Source organism: Rattus norvegicus, chromosome 6 (assembly GCF_036323735.1).
Source record: "Rattus norvegicus strain BN/NHsdMcwi chromosome 6, GRCr8, whole genome shotgun sequence".
Lineage (NCBI taxonomy): Eukaryota > Metazoa > Chordata > Mammalia > Rodentia > Muridae > Rattus > Rattus norvegicus.
Window position 1 is genome coordinate 51,550,088 of NC_086024.1, and position 18,313 is coordinate 51,568,400.

Consider the following 18,313-nt stretch of genomic DNA (forward strand, 5'->3'; position numbering starts at 1 on the left):
TAATGGTTTCCTTGTGTGTAGGAAATTGCTCCAGAGCACTTTGTAGATGTGTCTCCTAGGACAGGTTTTGTTTGGCAGTTCTCCATGGTCTGGAGCAGAGGGCTGTGTCTGCAAAGTCTGAAGCAATGCTGACTTGAGAAAGCTGCCTTGTCCCCAGAACCTGGGCAGCCCTGTGTACTTGGGACATGTCCTGACAGGTGCTTGAAATTGCCCATGAAAGTAGATGAGCTCATCTTGGCTTCTAACAATGTTGGGGTCCCCAGACTTAGTGTATACAACTGCATTACTTTGGGGCCTGAGGTCTCACTGATTGTCACCAGAAGAACTTAGCCTGTTTGGGGGGTTTCTCCTCAGATGCCTCCCACAATGTTTATCAAGCTCATTAGGAAAAAAATCCCCATCTTGCACTGCCTTCCCCCAGCAGTATACTATTTCCAATTGCCGTACCCTCCCGCTTCTCATTCTTTGGTGTGTGGGTCCCCAGGTAGAGAAAACTCAGATGAAGGAGAGCAATAAAACTATCATTTAAACATTGGACACAGCACAGGTCAGAGAAAGCCATGCAGGACCTGAAGAGAAGCAGACAAATGTGAATTAGAACGGATGCTTAGAGGATGCTGTACACAGACCTGGATGGAGATCACTCAAAATTAGGGCAGAGAAAGCATGGCTTGACAGTGGGTGGTAGGCTCAGTCCTGACTGAGGGGATACTGTAGGTGAGGTGTGAGCCAAGGAGGGAGATACAGGAAGCCTTCAGTCCTGGCCTTGGCTGCTCCTCTGTTTTAATTTGTCTGGATGTGAGAGTGGTAAGGAAGATGTTGACAACACTGACTTGGGGACCAGGTCTTTCTTCTAAGGCTCACATTTATCTCGTATACTTAATGCCTCCATAACAGGAAAGGGACACACGCAGGGGTCCCATCCCTGTCTCTAGTCCCCAGAAAGAGAACTCAGATCCTGAAGCCCAGAGTGATCTTCATGCCCTGTCCTTGAGGAGCTCCCAATGGCCTGGCCAAGGGGTCACAGATTGCTCCGCCATTCATTCCTGTGACATTATTTGTCCCTCATAAAACTGATTGCTCACCCAGCACACATAAGACACCTTAGGACATGCAGGCATAAATAGTCCTTGGAGGGGGTGGTGTCCAATGAGGCCAGCAGAGGCCTGTCCCTCAAAAGTCATGGCAAGTGCTCAAAGGACAGGGCTAGAGAGCAAAGTCATTGAGGGAGACAGGGAAAGGGTGACCAGTGTTTCTGAAACTCAGTGGATCAGAGTGCCTGGGCCCCTGAACCTCTCTACACTTGAGTATCTACAACTTTCTCTCCTACCACTCCTCTGGCTTCCGATTTTCCTAAGGGCGTCAGGAGTCTGCTGCTCATGCCCTGCCACAAACTGAATGTCATCAAGGTTTTATCTCCCAAATCCTAAAAATTCCTTTGGGAGTCACTGGGTGAGGAACCATGGAAACAGTATGCCTCTGCTTTGGGGGAGCCATGATGTCTCTCTCCCGACAGAGCCTTCTAGCTGCTTAGCCGTGTTTGCCCTCCCTCGCTTCTCATCTTCTATCTTTGCTCCTATGCTGGATGCCTCTGGAGCAACATCACTAATGAATCATTGGTACACAAGCCTTTCCTCGAGGGCAGATTCCTGAAAAATTACAATATCACACTGAGCCATAGGGACAATGCAGGGTGGATACACGCATGCATGCACGCAAGCATGAGTGAATGAATGAATGAGTGAAATGTTTATTTTTGTTAGACAGATTCCCAATGGGAGAGGAAGCAATTGCTTTCTGTTTCCTGGAACACCAGGAGGCTCATGTACCATCCTCCATGTTGACCCCAGTATGTGGGAAACAGACTCCTAAAGGCTAGTTAGTCCCCCTCTTGTTTCTACTGTGTCATAACACATACATACATGCACAAATAAACATGTACGTACGTGTATGTGTGTGTGTGTGTGCACGTGTGTACATGCCTACTCATCTGTTAATTGATCCTTTCCCAAATTGGCCTTTAGTCCTTTGATTATGTAACCTATTTCATGCTCTCTGAAGTGAAGCTCTGCATGAACTGTCCCATCAAAGCTCACAGCCGAAGAGGAAGTCAGGACAGTAAGGTGCGAGAAGAACCCCTTCCCAGCTAGATAATGGAAACCTCGGGAGTCCCTGCGAGAAGGCCACAGCCCCCCAAAGCCCTCCCTGGAGGTGAAACAGTTTTGAGCAAGAGAAGTAACAAATCTATTTTCCACTGAGCAGACGAGCTGTGTAATTGTTACAGATGATCTTTTTCCCTCTACAGGATAGGGCCTGGCTGGAAATTAAGCAGATTCCATGAGCAACCAAATCTAATGAGTCCTACAGATTGAGGCATTAGCGGCCACGTCTTGGATTGTAGCGCATGGCTCATTGGTGGGTGAACTGTGTTCTAATATTAATTATGTAATCATGGGTGGAATGTGGGAAAGTCTATAACCTCCATGTCACCATAATTGTTGCTCTTGGGTGATGAGCAGGACGCCTGCTAGGATTCGTAGGAGATAGGATGGGCTGAAGGTGCTGCAGATCCCACAATCCCCTTAACCTCAGGGGGAGGTAGTGCAAATGCAGAGCCTCTTAATGGACTGAGGGCAGCCCCCAAATCACATGTCACTGACGGATGATGAATGAGTCAGTCCTCCTGTCCCCATAGTGCTGCAAAGAGGAAGGGTGGCCTTGTGCAAACAAGGATAGATCTTTGACTGCTCGTTCCATCCATATGAGCAACTCTGCTGGAAGAGGCATTTAGAAAGCAGGTCTTAGGAGCATATAACCCAGTGGGGACAGGCGTGAGTAACAGCTTCTGGGACTTACCATGGGTTTACTAGAGCATCACAGTGACAGGTGCTCCATGGTACATGCTGCAAGGTGACTATCTTCAGGATAGGCTACGGGCTTCTGGGTTTGGCCAATGGCTCTCATTCTTGCCCACCTTTGAATTCTTGTTCCTTCCTGACTGATCTCAGCCAATTTCAGCAGATGCTTGTACTTGGTTCTCACGTTTAGATGTGTAATATGCAGCAGAACCTGTGAGAACCAGGGTCCCCAACCTCACTTCTCACTGACATCTGATGGATCTCAGGCTAAAGAAGAGTGAGAGGGAACTTGGTGGAGAAGCTTGGTCCATTTGGTGGACTTGAGGTGCTGGGGCATAGTAACCCTGCAAAGGATGAAGTCTGGGGAGGAGTGGTCAGTGAAGGAGGCAGGGGGAGCCTAAGGAAACAACGTCCAAGAGTGGATGTGTCTGCTAGGAGTGACTGAGGGCCCTATGGGTACTACTAAGATAGGTGTGATCTGAGACAACAGTAGTTATGGGACTTGTGAAAGGAGAGATTGCAGAATGGGTAGATGGTCAGTTGAGATGGTAAATGGAGCTGGGGACAGCCAGGAGGGTTCAAGAGTGAAGGGCTTCTGAACCAGGTAGAGGTGCATGTACAGAGCTGGAGTAGAAGCACTTTCAGGAAGCAGCTTGGCTAGACTGGGTGTGGATTAAACATGTTGGTGATGGGGGAGAGACCAAGGGGAGCAGCAAGAGTTGGGTGTGGGTTTCAGCTTTGGTGACTGGACCATGACAAGAGCATGACATGATCTCAGGGGAAGGTGATGCATTTGATTTGGGGACATCAACACAGTGTATAGGAGACACCCAGATAGACCTGGCTGGTAGACAATGAACTGGCCCTCAGTATTACTGGGCACTCTAGGGCCCTTCTTCAGAGCTGGGTCATTAGCCCAGCAGGAGATACATGTTATCAAGGTGAGACCTCCGTGATGTGAGGAAAAGGTAGTAGGGCCAACAAGAGCTAAAGACAACTTGCAGGAGGTTCTCTTTGCATGGCTGCTGGGTTCTATCCTGCCATTTCTTTGTGCTTCAGTTGCACCACCCAACGTTATGACCCATGGGATCCTCCCACCCTGATACACTGGTACCCAGCAACCTATGTTCTATGAGAAATGGAGGTCTGTTGAGCACCTCCTACCTCCCATATACTCTCTTTCCACATCCTCTAATGTCTGTGCTACTGAGTTTTATAATCTCTAGAGCCTTTCTTTCCCCTAAACATGATGTGGAACACAGATATGTCTAAAAATAATTTCTAATAGAGCTTCTGCTTAGAATTGATTAGGCCTTGAATTCCATCCACATCATCAGAAAAATGTATTATTCTTTCTGTAAACAACACACACACACACACACACACACACACACACACACACACCTCAGCAGACTGGGATGTTACTCAGTGTCCTCTGGAGGATATACAGAATGGACATTTATTATAAAAGGTCAAGTGTATGCTAGAAATGCTGAGAGGCTCCATTACTACTCAGTCCATGAAACTGAATGTCTTAGCAGTTCCAATCTGGTGCTAGAGGCCTGGAGGATCCTTAGAGAGCCATAGTCTGAAGAATGTGTTGGTATGTGGAAGAAACTGGGTTTTGAAGACAATAAAGAAAGGATAGCAGCCAAGTAGATGTGCTTGTAACCAAGGAATGAAGCTATACAAGCAAGCAGCATGACTTTCTCCTCAGATTTCTTTGTATCTAGGTCATCTGCCAGAAGGTTCCACTCCCTCTAGGAGAGGGTTTTCCCCCAACCAGTTCATTGTTCTTGGCAATGCCTCACAGACCCACCCATTCACCTATTTATTGGTTGATTTCAGACCCAATCAAGTTGACAACCAAGATTCACCATCAAAGTTAAACAAGGAAGCCGTTAGGGGGATCACTGCCATGAAAGTCCATTGATCCAGTTGTCACCATAGGGGGAGTCAGGAGAGTAATGTGGCTGCACAGAACCTGATGTCAACAGGATCCAATTAGGTTGCTGTGTTTCTAGGGTCACCTATATCGTGGTGACATTTCTGTGTCTTCAGTGTCATCTATGCCATGGGAACATTGGTGCCTTCAGAGCTACTAAGTCATAGGGACATCCCTGAATATCTGGGACATGAGGACATCCCTGTGTCTTCAGTATCTCACTACATTATGGGACAGCCTTATGTCTCCAGTGTCACCAGTGTCAGACAGTGTGTTCAGTATATTGTACATGCTCCTGAAGGTGTGAGTCTTTCAGGCTGGGAGTCTCCACAGTCTTGTCCTGTACACTATTCCCTGCATCCCCGCCACTTTGTAAAACAGACACAAATGTAAATGATGCTGCATATCAAACTATACTACTAGGATGCCACAGTATCTGCCGAAGGCTTGGTAACAAAGTGCCAGTGCTCACATCCACATGTGCAAACAGTGCAGACAATATGGCTTTATGGTTTTTGATTTTCAGCAGTATTTTCTGAATGACTAAGGCAACCCGATCCCTACAGTACTGGCTGACACTTACAAAGCCTTTGAATTCTGCAGCGGACTGTCATTTGGGCACATCATCCCACAGTGGCCCTGTGTGGACGGTATGGAGGAAGACTGAGATCCAGAGGCTGAGTAGCTCCCTCGAGGCTACCTATAAGCAGACGCCCACCTGAAACTTGAACTCAGACCTCTGGATTGAGTCTGGCACTTTACCCGACTCATCAGTCCTTTCCTGATGCTTTTTCTTCCAGCCAAGAGTAAAGATGGAGCTAAGACAATTAGAAGGCCCAGATGCTGCAGCGTAAGTATGTCTGAGAGTAGCAGTCACAGGCAAAGGTGGCTTTCCAAGATGTTTTCTTGGGCTTCTCTGTTTATGGGACCTCCTTTGTGAGCACCCAGCAGATGGCATTCATGCAAACTCAAACACCACAGCAAACTCCTCCTTCAGATTAATTAGTTTCCATTTATACACCTCACCTCAAAAGCTTTACAGTTCTTTGATCTTGCAGTTCTGGTCTCCAAAGCCTTCCAATCTTGTCTTTCAAGCATCTTTGTTTTCCTGCAGTGTTTCCTAGAACAAAACCTCGAGACTCCAGACTCCAGAAAGGGCGTGTCTGCCTGCCACCAGAGCCTGTTTTTTCCCCCAACCTATGCCATGTTCTCAGAAAAAGCCCCTATGAAGCAGAGCAATATTCACTTCTCCTGGGGCATCCCTGGGCCCAGATTGCTCTGTGATACCATGCAGGCCTATTTTATGAGGGATGGAAAGCTTTTGTAGTCTACCAGAACAGTGATTACCAAGGGGCAAGGGTGGGTGGGGGGAGTCTCCAAAATAGCAGCATTAGTCACACTGCCTGGCCCTAGGCAGTGTCTCTGTAGGCAAATAGTGCTTGTCCCATCCTGACTTTATTTTATCTTTTGAATGTGTGCATCTAGACTCCTTCATGGCAGATGCATATGTGCATTGCCAGATGATGTTTGAAATCTGAGTCTTGTTTTCAAGGCTCTGGTTGTCTTGTAGGAGAGGGGAAAGGAGTGTTTCTGTTACCTGTTTTGTGGGGTTTTGTTGTTGTTGTTGTTGTTGTTTTGTTTTGTTTTTGTTTTTGTTTGTTTTTTGGTGCAGCATGTGGAGGTTCATGATATTTTTTTAGGACAAGGCATTAATTTGAAGGGAGGAGGGGATGGCTTGACCTTGAGAGTGAACAGAATCAGATCTGGAAGAAGGATTGCCACTGGCCTGCTGTTGGAGGAAGAAAGACCCAGAGTATGATGTTGATGGGCTCTGTGCATATTAAGAACCTGGCATGGTGATGTTCAGGAGAATTCGAGGGCTGGGACCCAAGAAGAGCTAGACAGACCAATATGTTCGTATATGTTGAGTTCTATCAGGACTTCTATACTCTACGACCTCTGTATAGCATAGCTTCTAAATATCCTGGCTTGTATGAATCAATGTTTGCATGAACTATGACTTCTCTTCACTGTTGTGGTGTTTTGAATATGCTTGGCCCAGGGAGTGGCACTATTTGGAGGAGTGGCCTTGTGGGAGTAGTTGTGGCCTTCTTTGTGGACATGGGCTTTAAGATCCTTGTTCTAGCTACCTGGACGCCAGTCTTCTTCTTTTGCCTTCAAAACAAGATGTTGAATTCTCAGCTCCTCCTGAGCCATGCCTGCCTGGGTGCTGCCAGGATCCTGCCTTGATGATAATTGACCGAACTTCTAAACCTGTAGGCCAGACCCAATTAAATGTCCTTATAAAGTTGCCTTGCTTATGGTGCCTGTTTACAGCAGTAGAATTCTGACTAAGACAACTGTGATTTCCATGTACTATAACTTCTATGAACTATGACTTCTGTGCATCAATCAGGACTTCCATGTGTCAAAACTTTTATGTGTCGTGGTCTCAGTGCACCATGACGTCCACGAATTATGCATCGTGGTTTTCATATACAATGACTTCTTTACAACTTAGGGTGTCTATGCTTCATGACTTCTGTGCGCTATGACTTCTGTATAACATGACTTCATGCTGGCATGCACCATAACTTATGTCCACCATGACTTCCATACACCATGGTTTCTGTACATCATGACTGTCACACATCACTATGTTCATGAATCATGACTTCTGTTCATCACGACCTATGTGTATTATGATTTCTGTGCATCTTACTTTCTATGCACTATGTCTTCCATATACCATGAATTCTATATGTGGCTATTTTCATGACTCGTGACTTGGGTGACTGGTGACTTCTGTTCATCCTGACTACTCTTTGTGATGACATTATGATTTCTGTGCAATGCGCCATGACTTCTGAGCACCACGACTTCTGTGCTTCATGACTTGTGAATATCATGTCTTCCATGGGTCATTATTTTCATTCATTATGACTCTGTCACTCAAACTCTGGGCATCACCACAGCTATTCATTTCGACCTCGGTGTGCCATGCACACCATGCACCAAGATTTCTGTGACTCATGTCTACTGCCTCTATCCCACACATTTCTACCCCATCTGAAGCTGGTGGTGTTGGTTGCATATGAGAATAAACTCGGGGGAAAAGATACTTTTTAAAATAACAGACACTCTTTCTGTGCCCCATCTCTTTCTCATCCCCTTTCTCTCTCTCAGTGACAGCTGAGAAAAGCTTGCTTTTTGGCTTCTAACTAAAACTTAGCTCAATTAACAACAACTTTTCTTCTCTCAATACAGGGCAAATTTCTTCTGGAAACTACAGAATCCTGCCTGAATTCAAATCCCGTGATCTCTCTTTCTCTTCCACATGCCACCAGGAGATGTCCCTAAGCAAGACATCTACATTCGCACAGACCTTAGGGACTGGACCTTCATTAGTCACCACCTAAAACGCACTCGTGAATCTGCCACTAGTCCATTTGAGAATATGATGAATGGCATTGTTTTAGTGAAATAGCCACCAGATATGAGTGGTCCCTCTTCTCAGGCTTAGTCCTGATGATGGAGTGCTAATGTCATCAGTGCTTTGGTCATAACTGCTTCAGTGGTCTCCAGTGCCAAAGATGGGAGCTTCACTTGCCTCTGCCCTGGGTCAGGGTTCTGCCTGGGTTCAAAGTCTGGATTAGTGATTTCCTGGTGTCTGTCTCTCTCTCTCTCTCTCTCTCTCTCTCTCTCTCTCTCTCTCTCTCTCACACACACACACACACACACACACACTCCCTCCATTCCCCTCCCCCCTCTCTGGTGCTCACTGTCTTGCTCTCTTGCTCTCTCGTTCTCTCCCTCTCTCCCTGTTTCTACCCCTTCCCCTCTGTCTCCTGCCTTCCCTCCCTCTACTTCTTTCTCCCCCCTCCTCTCTGTCTCTCAATTTTATTTCCTTCCCTCTCTCTCTCTCTTCCTATTTTCCATCTTATCCTTCCCCCTTCCTTCCTCCTCTCCCCCTCCCCTCTTCCTCTTTTCCTCCCTCCCTTCTTTCCTTCCCCACCTCGTTCATCTGTAGAACGAGGACAGCGGTAAGGTTTCAGGAAGGACACAAACATATGTGGTTTCTGCCCTCAGGAAGATACAGTCAGGAGGGAAAACCTGAGGTTCAAGTGTGATGAATGTCCTTCCTTGTCCCACCAGGAGGAGCATGGGTAAAGAAAGCTGGGTGAGTTCTACCCAAATGGGCAGGGAAGCAATCCTATGTGACTCCCCAACCAGGTCAACAAGGAGATTTAAGGGGCAGGACCAAGGTATTGGATAACCTGGTTGTTAATCTCATCAACTTGACTATATTTAAAAATCACCATGGAAACATACCCCTGGGGATGTCTGAGGGAGTTCTATGACTAGATTAACGGAAATTGGAATATCTACTTTAAATGTGACCAGCTCCCAGACCAAATTAAAAGGAGGAAAGAAGTGAAATGCAAGTGTCCCTCCACCATCCTTATTTCCTGTCCACAGACATGACTCTGTTCCCTCACTAAACATTCCTTACACGATGGGCTGTACCCTTAAACCCTTCTCTCCCTGAGTTGCCTTTGTCACATATTTTGTCATAGCAATAAGAAAAGAATGAATACAGGTAGAACCAGTTGCCAACATCCATCCATCTTCTCCATTTCATCCAATTCCATTTTCCCTAACCTGTCTGCCTCTACTTCCCCAGCCCATCCGGAGCCTGGGCCAAGCCACTGGGGGAAGAGCACAGCCTAGCATCCTTTCCATTCATTTTCCCAATCATGCAGATTCTGTTTATGTGGTTTGAACTTCATCATGGGAAATCAGTTTGCATGTGGTGACTTTGGCTTTGGGGAAAGATTTTCTGTGGTGTGGCCATGTGTCTGGGAATAGAAGAGGCTTCTTATTGCCCTGGGTACTATGTAGCCATCTGGAACCATTCAGCATAGCTAATGAAGGGTTCCACTTATGGCCCACTAGCAGGAGAGTTCTAAGATACACCTTGTGACCAAAGACAAGAAATCTCCTGTGGGGACAGAGGTTTGTTATTAATCTAAGGATTCTGAGTTAGCCACCGAGCCATTGTGAGTTGAGGAAGGTGGGCTGAGTCCAACAGGATAGTGTGTCTTGTGAGCCTCTACTACAGACTGCTGGGTACAGCAGATGAAGGCTGTCATGGATGAGGCAGGAAATCTAGGGTTCTTGAGGCTGGATAGCTAGGGCTTGGAACTGAGCCCCATACATGTGGAAGTGCAATTCTCAGCAGACCCTATAGGATGTTAGCTGAGTGTCCAGAAATTTGCTGGATTGGGATAATCTTGGAGTTTGTGTGATTCATAAGACCTAGACCCTCAATACTGTCCTTGTTTTAGACATTGGTCGTAAAGTCAACTGGCTCAGGGTATGTGGTTTGCCACAGATGCCTTTGGGTCTGATAATCTGCTCGAACAACTTAAAAACATATATAGAAATGTTGTGCTTCTGATTTACTGTACTGTGAAGAATATATAAATAAATAGCTGAGTAGAGAGATACGTGGAACAAGGTCTAAGCAGGAGACAGAGCTCCCACTGTTTGTGGTCACATCTCTCTCCGGGTCCTTGGATATATTCTCCACCTAGAAGCTTTCCAGATGTCATTGTTGCAGGCTGTTCATAGGAGGTTGCATTTCTTAGGCATGGTTGGTTAATCCTTGGCTTTGCATCTTGCAGCAGGTACAGAAAATGTCACTGGTCATTACAGTGGATTCTGTTCTTCATTTCTCCAAGGAGGGTGAAAGAAGGAAGTTGAAGGTCCAAACCTCTGATCATAGACTAGCCTTTTCCATCTGCAGGTCCTTGAAACTTCTCCCCAGTCTTTCCTCACTCTGTCATGTCATTAGCATAAACACGTGTAGAGAGGGGCAAACAATGAGTAATGGAGGGTACTCCCATTACCCTGACATTCCAAGAGCATAGGAGGTGTGTGTGTGTGTGTGTGTGTGTGTGTGTGTGTGTGTGTGTGAGAGAGAGAGAGAGAGAGAGAGAGAGAGAGAGAGAGAGAGAGAGAGAGCGCAATCCTGCATTTACTACAATGGGATGGCAAGGTTAAAAGAGACAGAGACTGCTGACCCAATTTCTGACGCAGAACCCTGGCCAAATTATGTGTTTGGCTGGAGGCAGAAAATAAAGTTCAGAAAATACCTGAGCCAACTGATGGGGGATTAAAAGCACCACCACGGATAAAAAAGCTCGATGTCTATTTTGCACAATCAAGAAATGGTCATCTCAAAGCTTAGCCCTCACCACAGGAGGATCAACGGCTTATGATTCTTTTTCATTTTGATGCGAGGATAGCCATGAGCCAATTTTCCTGGATTAGAATGAAGATGGGCATCAAGGAGAAGCTGCTTGAACACCTCCCGGGAGATTGGAGGAGGATGGCAGATGCAGGCCCAGGCAGTTGCAACTTCCCACTGCAGCAGGCTTTCCCAGAACTTGAGGAGCAGGGCCTGGCAAAGCGATGCAGCTGGGCTTCAGTATCCAGAAGTGTTGACTCGGTCTCACTAGGCCTGCATTTCTTTGGTTCTCAGCTGATTCTCGTGCCTAAAGTAGTTGCTGAGGTTTGGCAGGCAACCAAATGGGGGCAGCTATTAGGGAAACCAGAGAGAGCTCTTGGTGAAGTGCTTGCCCTGAAAGCACAAGAGCCCCTTGATTCCTAGAGTCATCTAAGAATAAAACAAAGACAAAAACGCATGCAGCTGACTTCTGACTTCTACATCATAGGCACTTGTGTGCACACATATGTGCTCATACATGGGCACCAACACACAAACAAACACATACATGTGCATATACACATAAGTACCTCCCTCAAGAATGGTTCTCCTCCAAGTGCTCTGGGTTCCATTTTTCCTGGAACTCTGCTTGATTGAAAGATGTGAGGCTCCAGAGTTCACCTTGTCACTTGCAGCTGACTCAAGAAGGTTTCCACAGGCAAGGAGCAGAAGAGAAGAGACCCTCTGTGTTTTGGGTGGCATTTGGTGAGACTTGTTTTGTTTATTGCAGAGGGAACCTCTCTTATGCTGTCCCAGGATTTGTGGAATGAGGAGATGGCTACCTCTAAGCAGCTCTCAGATAGGGAAGGTGAAAGACCCGCCTCTTCTAGAGTCTAGTGAATGGAGTGTCATGGTACTGGTTAGGCAAGGGTTTACATATGAGGAAGCTGAGGATCACCATGTCTACATCCTGGTAGCCATGTCTCCTGATGGTCTTCCCCTTTGTGGTTAAACATCCTTGAGGTTGCTACTTGGCAGTTCCACTCTATCAGAAGCCAAGGTCACCAGGGCACTTTCCCACATGTGTGCCAACAAAGGGTCTGACTCCTCAGAGGTCTGATGTCATTATGATACCTCATGCTTTGTGGTTTTGATACCCCATCTTTTGTGGGGATCAATGTAAAGAAATATTTTAAAAAGGAGATCTAGTCTACCATGATTTGGGAGCAAAAAAGGTTACCTTACAACATGAACACACTGCCCATCTCTGAGATATTTATAAAACCTTTAGAATCCACAATTCAAAACCAACCTCACTGCTTCCTGCTTTAGGCAGCCCACCTAATCTCTCTTTGGAGTGTTTTCTTTGTTAAATAGATTTCTGTTTAAACTGCATAAGCCACTTCACTAAATATTTTCTTTCAAAAAGACAAGGATTGAGAGATCCTCATAACAGGGAAGGTCTCCAGATGACGGTTGGGATCACAGGGTGTCCTGCGTGACTCCACAGCGAAAGCGATTCTCAGAGGAGCCAAGGGACTTGCTTTCTAGGACTCCATCCAATCCAGCTGATCTATGTATATAAACACTGAGCAGAAGATAGAGATGGGAAGCTCCCATTGTTCAGAAGCAAGAGGATATTTCAGACAGTCTGTATTTTAAGCTGCTCTCCACTCGTGAGAGACGGAAGTATATTATGTGTGCATGAAGTTATATTGATTCCCTAGTAATTTTCTAGTGTTAGATAAACCCCACTGTGCACATCACAGGAAACAGTGACTGGAACAGGGGTAGGGGGTCCAAATCCACTCTGGTCAAGCTTCTAACAGACACATAGTTGCACTAGCTCAGACCAATTATAGGCTTTTGCAAGACAGATTTTCTCCCTAATAAAGCCAAAATGCTAATTTGGTCTCACCTGTAGTTACCTATAAAATCCCCCTATTCTGAACTTACTTAAAGTTATCATCAGATTTAAGATAAGCAAATGTTACCTTCTCTCTATAAAAATAAGACCAAGTATTCACAGGGCAATTTGGTTAAAATGGCAATTCCTTTCTGGATAGAACTTGTGTGATACATGATGGATCTGATTTTTTGGGGTGGGTGGGTAGGGACGTCACAGTGGACTTGTCAAATTGTCTTTGCCTTTAAGGCAGCCAGAGTGTGAAAAAGTATTGTTTGAATGACAGTAAGTGTGGGGCGTGCCACATTTCTCCATAAGCAAATGGGAATGTGGGCCTGCTCTAGCCATGAGAACAGGGCTGTGAGCTGGATAGACCTGACCCTGTTCATCTCCATTGTGAGATGGGAGTTTCCGTTGTCTGTGGGAGAATGTCAAAGGAGTTTCCACAATGAAGGCAACAGAAGATAGGCAGGTTCTAAAGTGGCCAGCCCCTAGAGTAGCTTCTTCCGGTCCAGGCTGAACTCTGTTCCCCTCTGACTAGATCCTAGGCCTGACTTCAAAGATCTGCACTGAGGCTCAGGTGGTGGCAATGGCTTTGTCAGTGCAATGCAGTAATGCCCCTCCCAGCCCCCATCTCCAGTTCTGCCCAGTTTGAGCCCTGATTAATGAGGGCTGTTAATTGCAGCACTCTTCCCGGCTACGGACATGGCTGGAAGCCAATCTTGGAAGACAGTATTCATCCTCTTGGAGCTGGTGAAGAAAGCCGTATTGATGGGAGAAGCTGGGCTGGAGGAGGAGGAGGAGGAGGCCCCCTTTCTCTTCCTTTGTTTCCTGACCATCCCTTGTCCCTCCCTACTTCGCTTCTTGACCTAGCACAACCTCTCTACTACTGTTTCTACCCCCTGCCTATGGCTGTGAGGACAGACGATGGACCACTGCATCATGTCAAACTGGGAAGTCCTTTGGGAGAGGGAGACAGAGAAGGTGGGAGGACATGTAAGGAGGAGAAGATGGAGGTGGGGGAAGAAGGATATAATGAAGGGGAGGTAAGAAGACAGGGGTAGAGTGGAAGGAGCTTGTGTGGGGAGGGAGATCCTCAATTGGAAGGTTACGTGAGCAGGGATTGGAGCCTAGAAGAGGCTTTCCCTTTCCCACCTTCATTTCCTCTCCCCCCTCTTTTCATCTTTCCTTCTTCCTTTCTCCCTGTTTCTCCTTTCGTTCTCTTCTCTCTCTCATTCTCTCCCTCCCTTCTTCTCACATTTCTCCTTCATCCCTTCCTTTCCCCATCCCAGCGTCTTCCTCAGCCCACCCCTCTGTCTGTCCTTATTTTTAGAGAGGATCTGAGCTCCAAAGATCACTTTGAGCTCTTTCAGGTGAGATTTTTTTCCAGCACAGACCCAGACCCTGCTTCTTGTTTTTGTCTGGCTGGGGTCAGAGACAAGTGAGACTCTGGCAATCACAGGCAGGCATAGACACTCCCTGCTCTTTGAGTGCCTCCAGACAAGAGGGTCTCCAACGCCCCCAGGCATGCTGTGCTGACAGCGAAATCTCTGAAGTGAGGCCATGCTTGTCTTGTCTGTCACGCCGACGTCGGAACATGCTGTGTGAGCCTGGAGATGTCTCCGTCTCTCTCCTCCTAGCTCACTGGTCTCTTATTGGCACAGGTGCTCAGACACCTGCTCTTCTTAGGGTGACGGCAGTGAGCCCAGGTGACAGGGTGTCTGGATCATGTCCCCATTTCAAAGCCTTCACCCTGTTTCTGGGTAGAGCTGTCTACCTACCTGGGTCGCCCCTGGAGATAATTCTGGTGTGTGGGATCAGTCTGGAAGAAGTATAGGGCTTTCTTGCTCCTGGGTTTTGTTAGACTTGTTCCTTTGTCAGCACATGTTGGGGATCCTTAATCCTATCCACAGTCCCCTGGGTTCCTCGATCCAGTAAAAGTAGCTTGCACTAATGCCCTGGGCTCAAGCTTTAGGAGTGAAGTTGACTGTAGATGGACATATGTACCCCCCAGGATCTTTGATTTTTGTTGTTAGACTCTTGTGAGAGATCCCTGGCGTGGGACACTGGAGACCCTAGATGGCCAGACTGTGACTGCCAAGGTTCTGGTGAAGCCAGCTTTGACCACGTGGAGCCTCAGCTTCCCTATGTTTAATGTGGGGCACCATCATGAATGGACCGGATGAGCTGGTGGACGGATTCTTGGATCCTCTTCATAACAGGCAGGTGAAATATCATTGTACCCCCCCAGCTGGTGGAGGGGTGGAATGGGGCTATATTGGGTGCTGGACTAAGTAAGTGGTCACAGAGACCTGGGCGGACCTAGATGTCTCTAGGGGTTGGAGATCCCCACCTCTCCTATTAGAAACAAGCTTGGCTCCCCGGGAGGTATCTCTAGTTTGCTTCCAAAGGTTTGCTCATGGGCCACTTCCTGTACAATGGACTAATGTAAATGGACTCTGCAGAGGTGACTGTGGGTCCCCAGGCCTCAGAGCTCCCTGGAGCATCTGTGAGGCAATGGAGTTGGTGTTACCAGCTGTCCTGGTTTGCTTTCAACTGCTATGGTAAACAGCACGACTAAGGAGGAAAAGGTTTATTTCAGCTTAAAGCTTACAGTCCGTCATGAAGGAAAGTTAGGGCAAGAACTCAAGGCAGGAACTGGAAAGCAAGAACAAAGACAGAAACCATGGATGAGTGTGCTACTGCTTACTGGTTTAATCCTCCAGACTCAATTAGTTGGCTTTCTTACCCAAAACCATCTGCCTGGGGATAACACCTCGACAGCAGGCTGAGCCCTTCAGAGTAATCATTAGTCGAGAAGACAGCCCACAAGCACACCCATAAGCCAATCAGATTGGAGGTAAATCCGTAACTGGTGTTCCTCTTCCCAGATGAATCCAGCTTGTGTCAAATTGGCAAATGCTACCCAGAACAGCACCCTAATCCTGCAGAGTTGGGTTGCTTATTCTCAGCCGCATCCCTGAGCATCCCTGCTTTTATTTCTTATCATTGCCTGATTCTATGTTCAAAATGCCTCCAAAGTGCCAACCTGGGACTGTGCAGGTGCCACAAACTCCTCATAGTTTGATCTCTGTGCCTATCAATTTTTGCAATGCTGGAATGGGAGCCAAGTCGAGAACACATTAGTCTAGCATTCTACCTGAGCACTGAGCTAGACCCATAGCACTTACCATTTTTATTTAAGGGAAGGATTCTTGGAACAGTAGAATAGAAATCTCTACTGGTACTCCCACCACATGCATGGTGTCTTCTCCTATGACTTTTGCCCATTTTATGTGAAACAAAGACCACAGCCTAGGCTTTATTCAGGAAGGAAAGCAGAAACCAAAAGCCTTCCCCAGGATGGAGAATTCTCAGGAGGAAGAGCACACAGGTGTGGGTCCAGCCCATCAGGGAGTAGGTTTGTTCACATACAGAGTTGGCCGGAACCAGCCACCCACTGCTCTTGGCTTTCAAAGGGAACAGTGTGTGCCTGGCATCCAGATGCCCCCTGTGAACAGCGAAGAGGCACTGATGGATGGCTGTGCCACAATGAGAAATGGATCAATGTATCATCTCACCCAGTATTGGCATTCTCACTGAGAAAGGAGGCACAGCAGAGGTCTTACGCATGGATTCCAGCTTTGCCTGTTGGGAGGACCTTCCCTCATAGATAATAGGATTGCAGCCTCACCTCTCTTGGAGTCCCTTCCTATCATAGCATGTGGATGGGGGTGGTGTGGGCATCTTCCCCAGAAGGCCTCAGTTGAGATCAAAGAGACCTTGCGTATCCATTTGAGCCTACTGCTGTGGCAACGACTTGCTGGGATTCACGTAGTAATGTGTGAGGCTCTGACAGCACTGAGATCTGCCTTTATAGTCTTTAGGTTTGTTTTCCTGAATGAATAGGTTGACCAGTGCCCAAAAGCAGAGCTCATGCAACATTCCACTGCTGCTGGGTTCAGCTCAAAGCAGACCCCACACCACTGGCTAATGGAAGACTGTGCTGCAGAGGTGGTAGAGAGCCCTGCCTAGAAAGACTGAAGTCTTGAGAGTTCCTATTGTTCTTGGGGTTCTCAGAAGAACCAAATGCCCCTGAACTCACCTTGGCTCCTGTTTCCAAGTCTCACTGGAACCCAGGAACTCAGGTCCCTCAAGCCTGTAGCACTAACTGTGCCTGTCTGCATCCCTACTTGCGATACTCTTCTGCCTGCAGGTCCATTCACTCACTACCACAAATACCCACATCCTGAACATAGCCGGTGAACCTTGTCTTGCTTTCTGCCTGTGGGTGGAGCTGGCTTCCCACAGCTGCCTCCATCAGTCAGCTCAGCACGGACAGCCAGCGGGTGCTCCTCTAATCAGAGCCACAAAACTTCTCCCTCTTACTTGGCTTCCCATGACATGCAGCTCACCAGAAGCTGGGTTACATGTGTCTAGTGGCTATACCTCCCCCAACCTCCATCTCACCCCATCGGTCCATCTGCTTTATGTCAAGTACTATGCTGGCAGTGGGATGAAGGGAGGCTGGAGTCATTGGAAGCATCCTCCTGGAGCCACGTCTTGTGGACAACAGACCTGGGATCAGCAAATGGAGAATGCCTTCTTTCCAGCCATATAAAGGATACACTTCAGAGAAGGGCCTTACAGAAGGGCTTTCTTGTTTATCTTTCAGGGCCTGTGACAGGGTACCCTCACACAGCTGCTGGCCTAACTAGACCTACTGGGGAACAGAAAGTAGAGTTTCTCAGTAGCAGGGGTAGCTTTTGAGTTAGGCTGCGCCATGCACATGAGGCCTAGAAAGACACCGTAGAGCACAGGGATCCCATTGGAGCTTTCGGTGAGGACCATGACAATGACAAAGGATTCCGAGCTTGAAGGATGTAAAATTCAAGAATCTATGCAGGATCTAACTGGAAGAAGCATCTTTTAGTCCCATCTGCACCTTCTGGGAGTGCTGCCTCCCCGGCTGCATGGGGTCCTTGGCCATGCTGGTCACTCTGGTAGGCTTGCCCATTCTTTCTACCATGTCCTAGGGACCTCCTATTCTGTCTCTGTGCATAGATGTGCAGAAGGTCCCTGGGACTTGAACAAACTTCCCCTTCATCAGCTAGTTACCTTCCCAGAGCTCCATCTCTCATACCATAACGAGACAGAAACATGAGTTCCTGAGGTACACAGACCGAACATTATGTCTCCCCTGCCTCTCACCAGCAATAGTTGTCCCTGACTCCTCTCCTGAGTTCTTCACCATGGTTCTTCCTTCTAGGTGACCCAAGAGCTGGTATTGAATAAGGCTCATTTTATTAGGGACCAACACCACCAACCAAAAACCATATCGCACCAGAGAAGGGAGTATGACGTCACATGGT

General features: G+C 47.2%; 2 long non-coding RNA genes across 6 annotated transcripts in view; both read left to right on the forward strand.

The window, feature by feature from the left end:
• The window catches only part of LOC102555103 (uncharacterized), a 38,541-nt gene extending 25,432 nt beyond the window's left edge, over positions 1 to 13,109 (forward strand). For 3 of the 4 annotated variants that reach the window (XR_010052558.1, XR_010052557.1, XR_005505834.2), the window contains 3 exons: positions 2,306 to 2,415; positions 5,604 to 5,653; positions 8,071 to 13,109. This is a non-coding gene — a long non-coding RNA (uncharacterized LOC102555103). Of the gene's footprint in view, positions 1 to 2,305; positions 2,416 to 5,406; positions 5,654 to 8,070 lie in introns of all 4 variants that reach the window. The other variant, XR_010052556.1, reaches the window with a different exon arrangement.
• A 58-nt stretch (positions 13,110 to 13,167) lies between these two features.
• Positions 13,168 to 18,313, forward strand: part of LOC102555048 (uncharacterized) — an 87,805-nt gene continuing 82,659 nt past the window's right edge. For both annotated transcript variants that reach the window (XR_010052562.1, XR_005505839.2), the window contains exon 1: positions 13,168 to 18,311. This is a non-coding gene — a long non-coding RNA (uncharacterized LOC102555048). The remainder of the gene's footprint in view (positions 18,312 to 18,313) is intronic.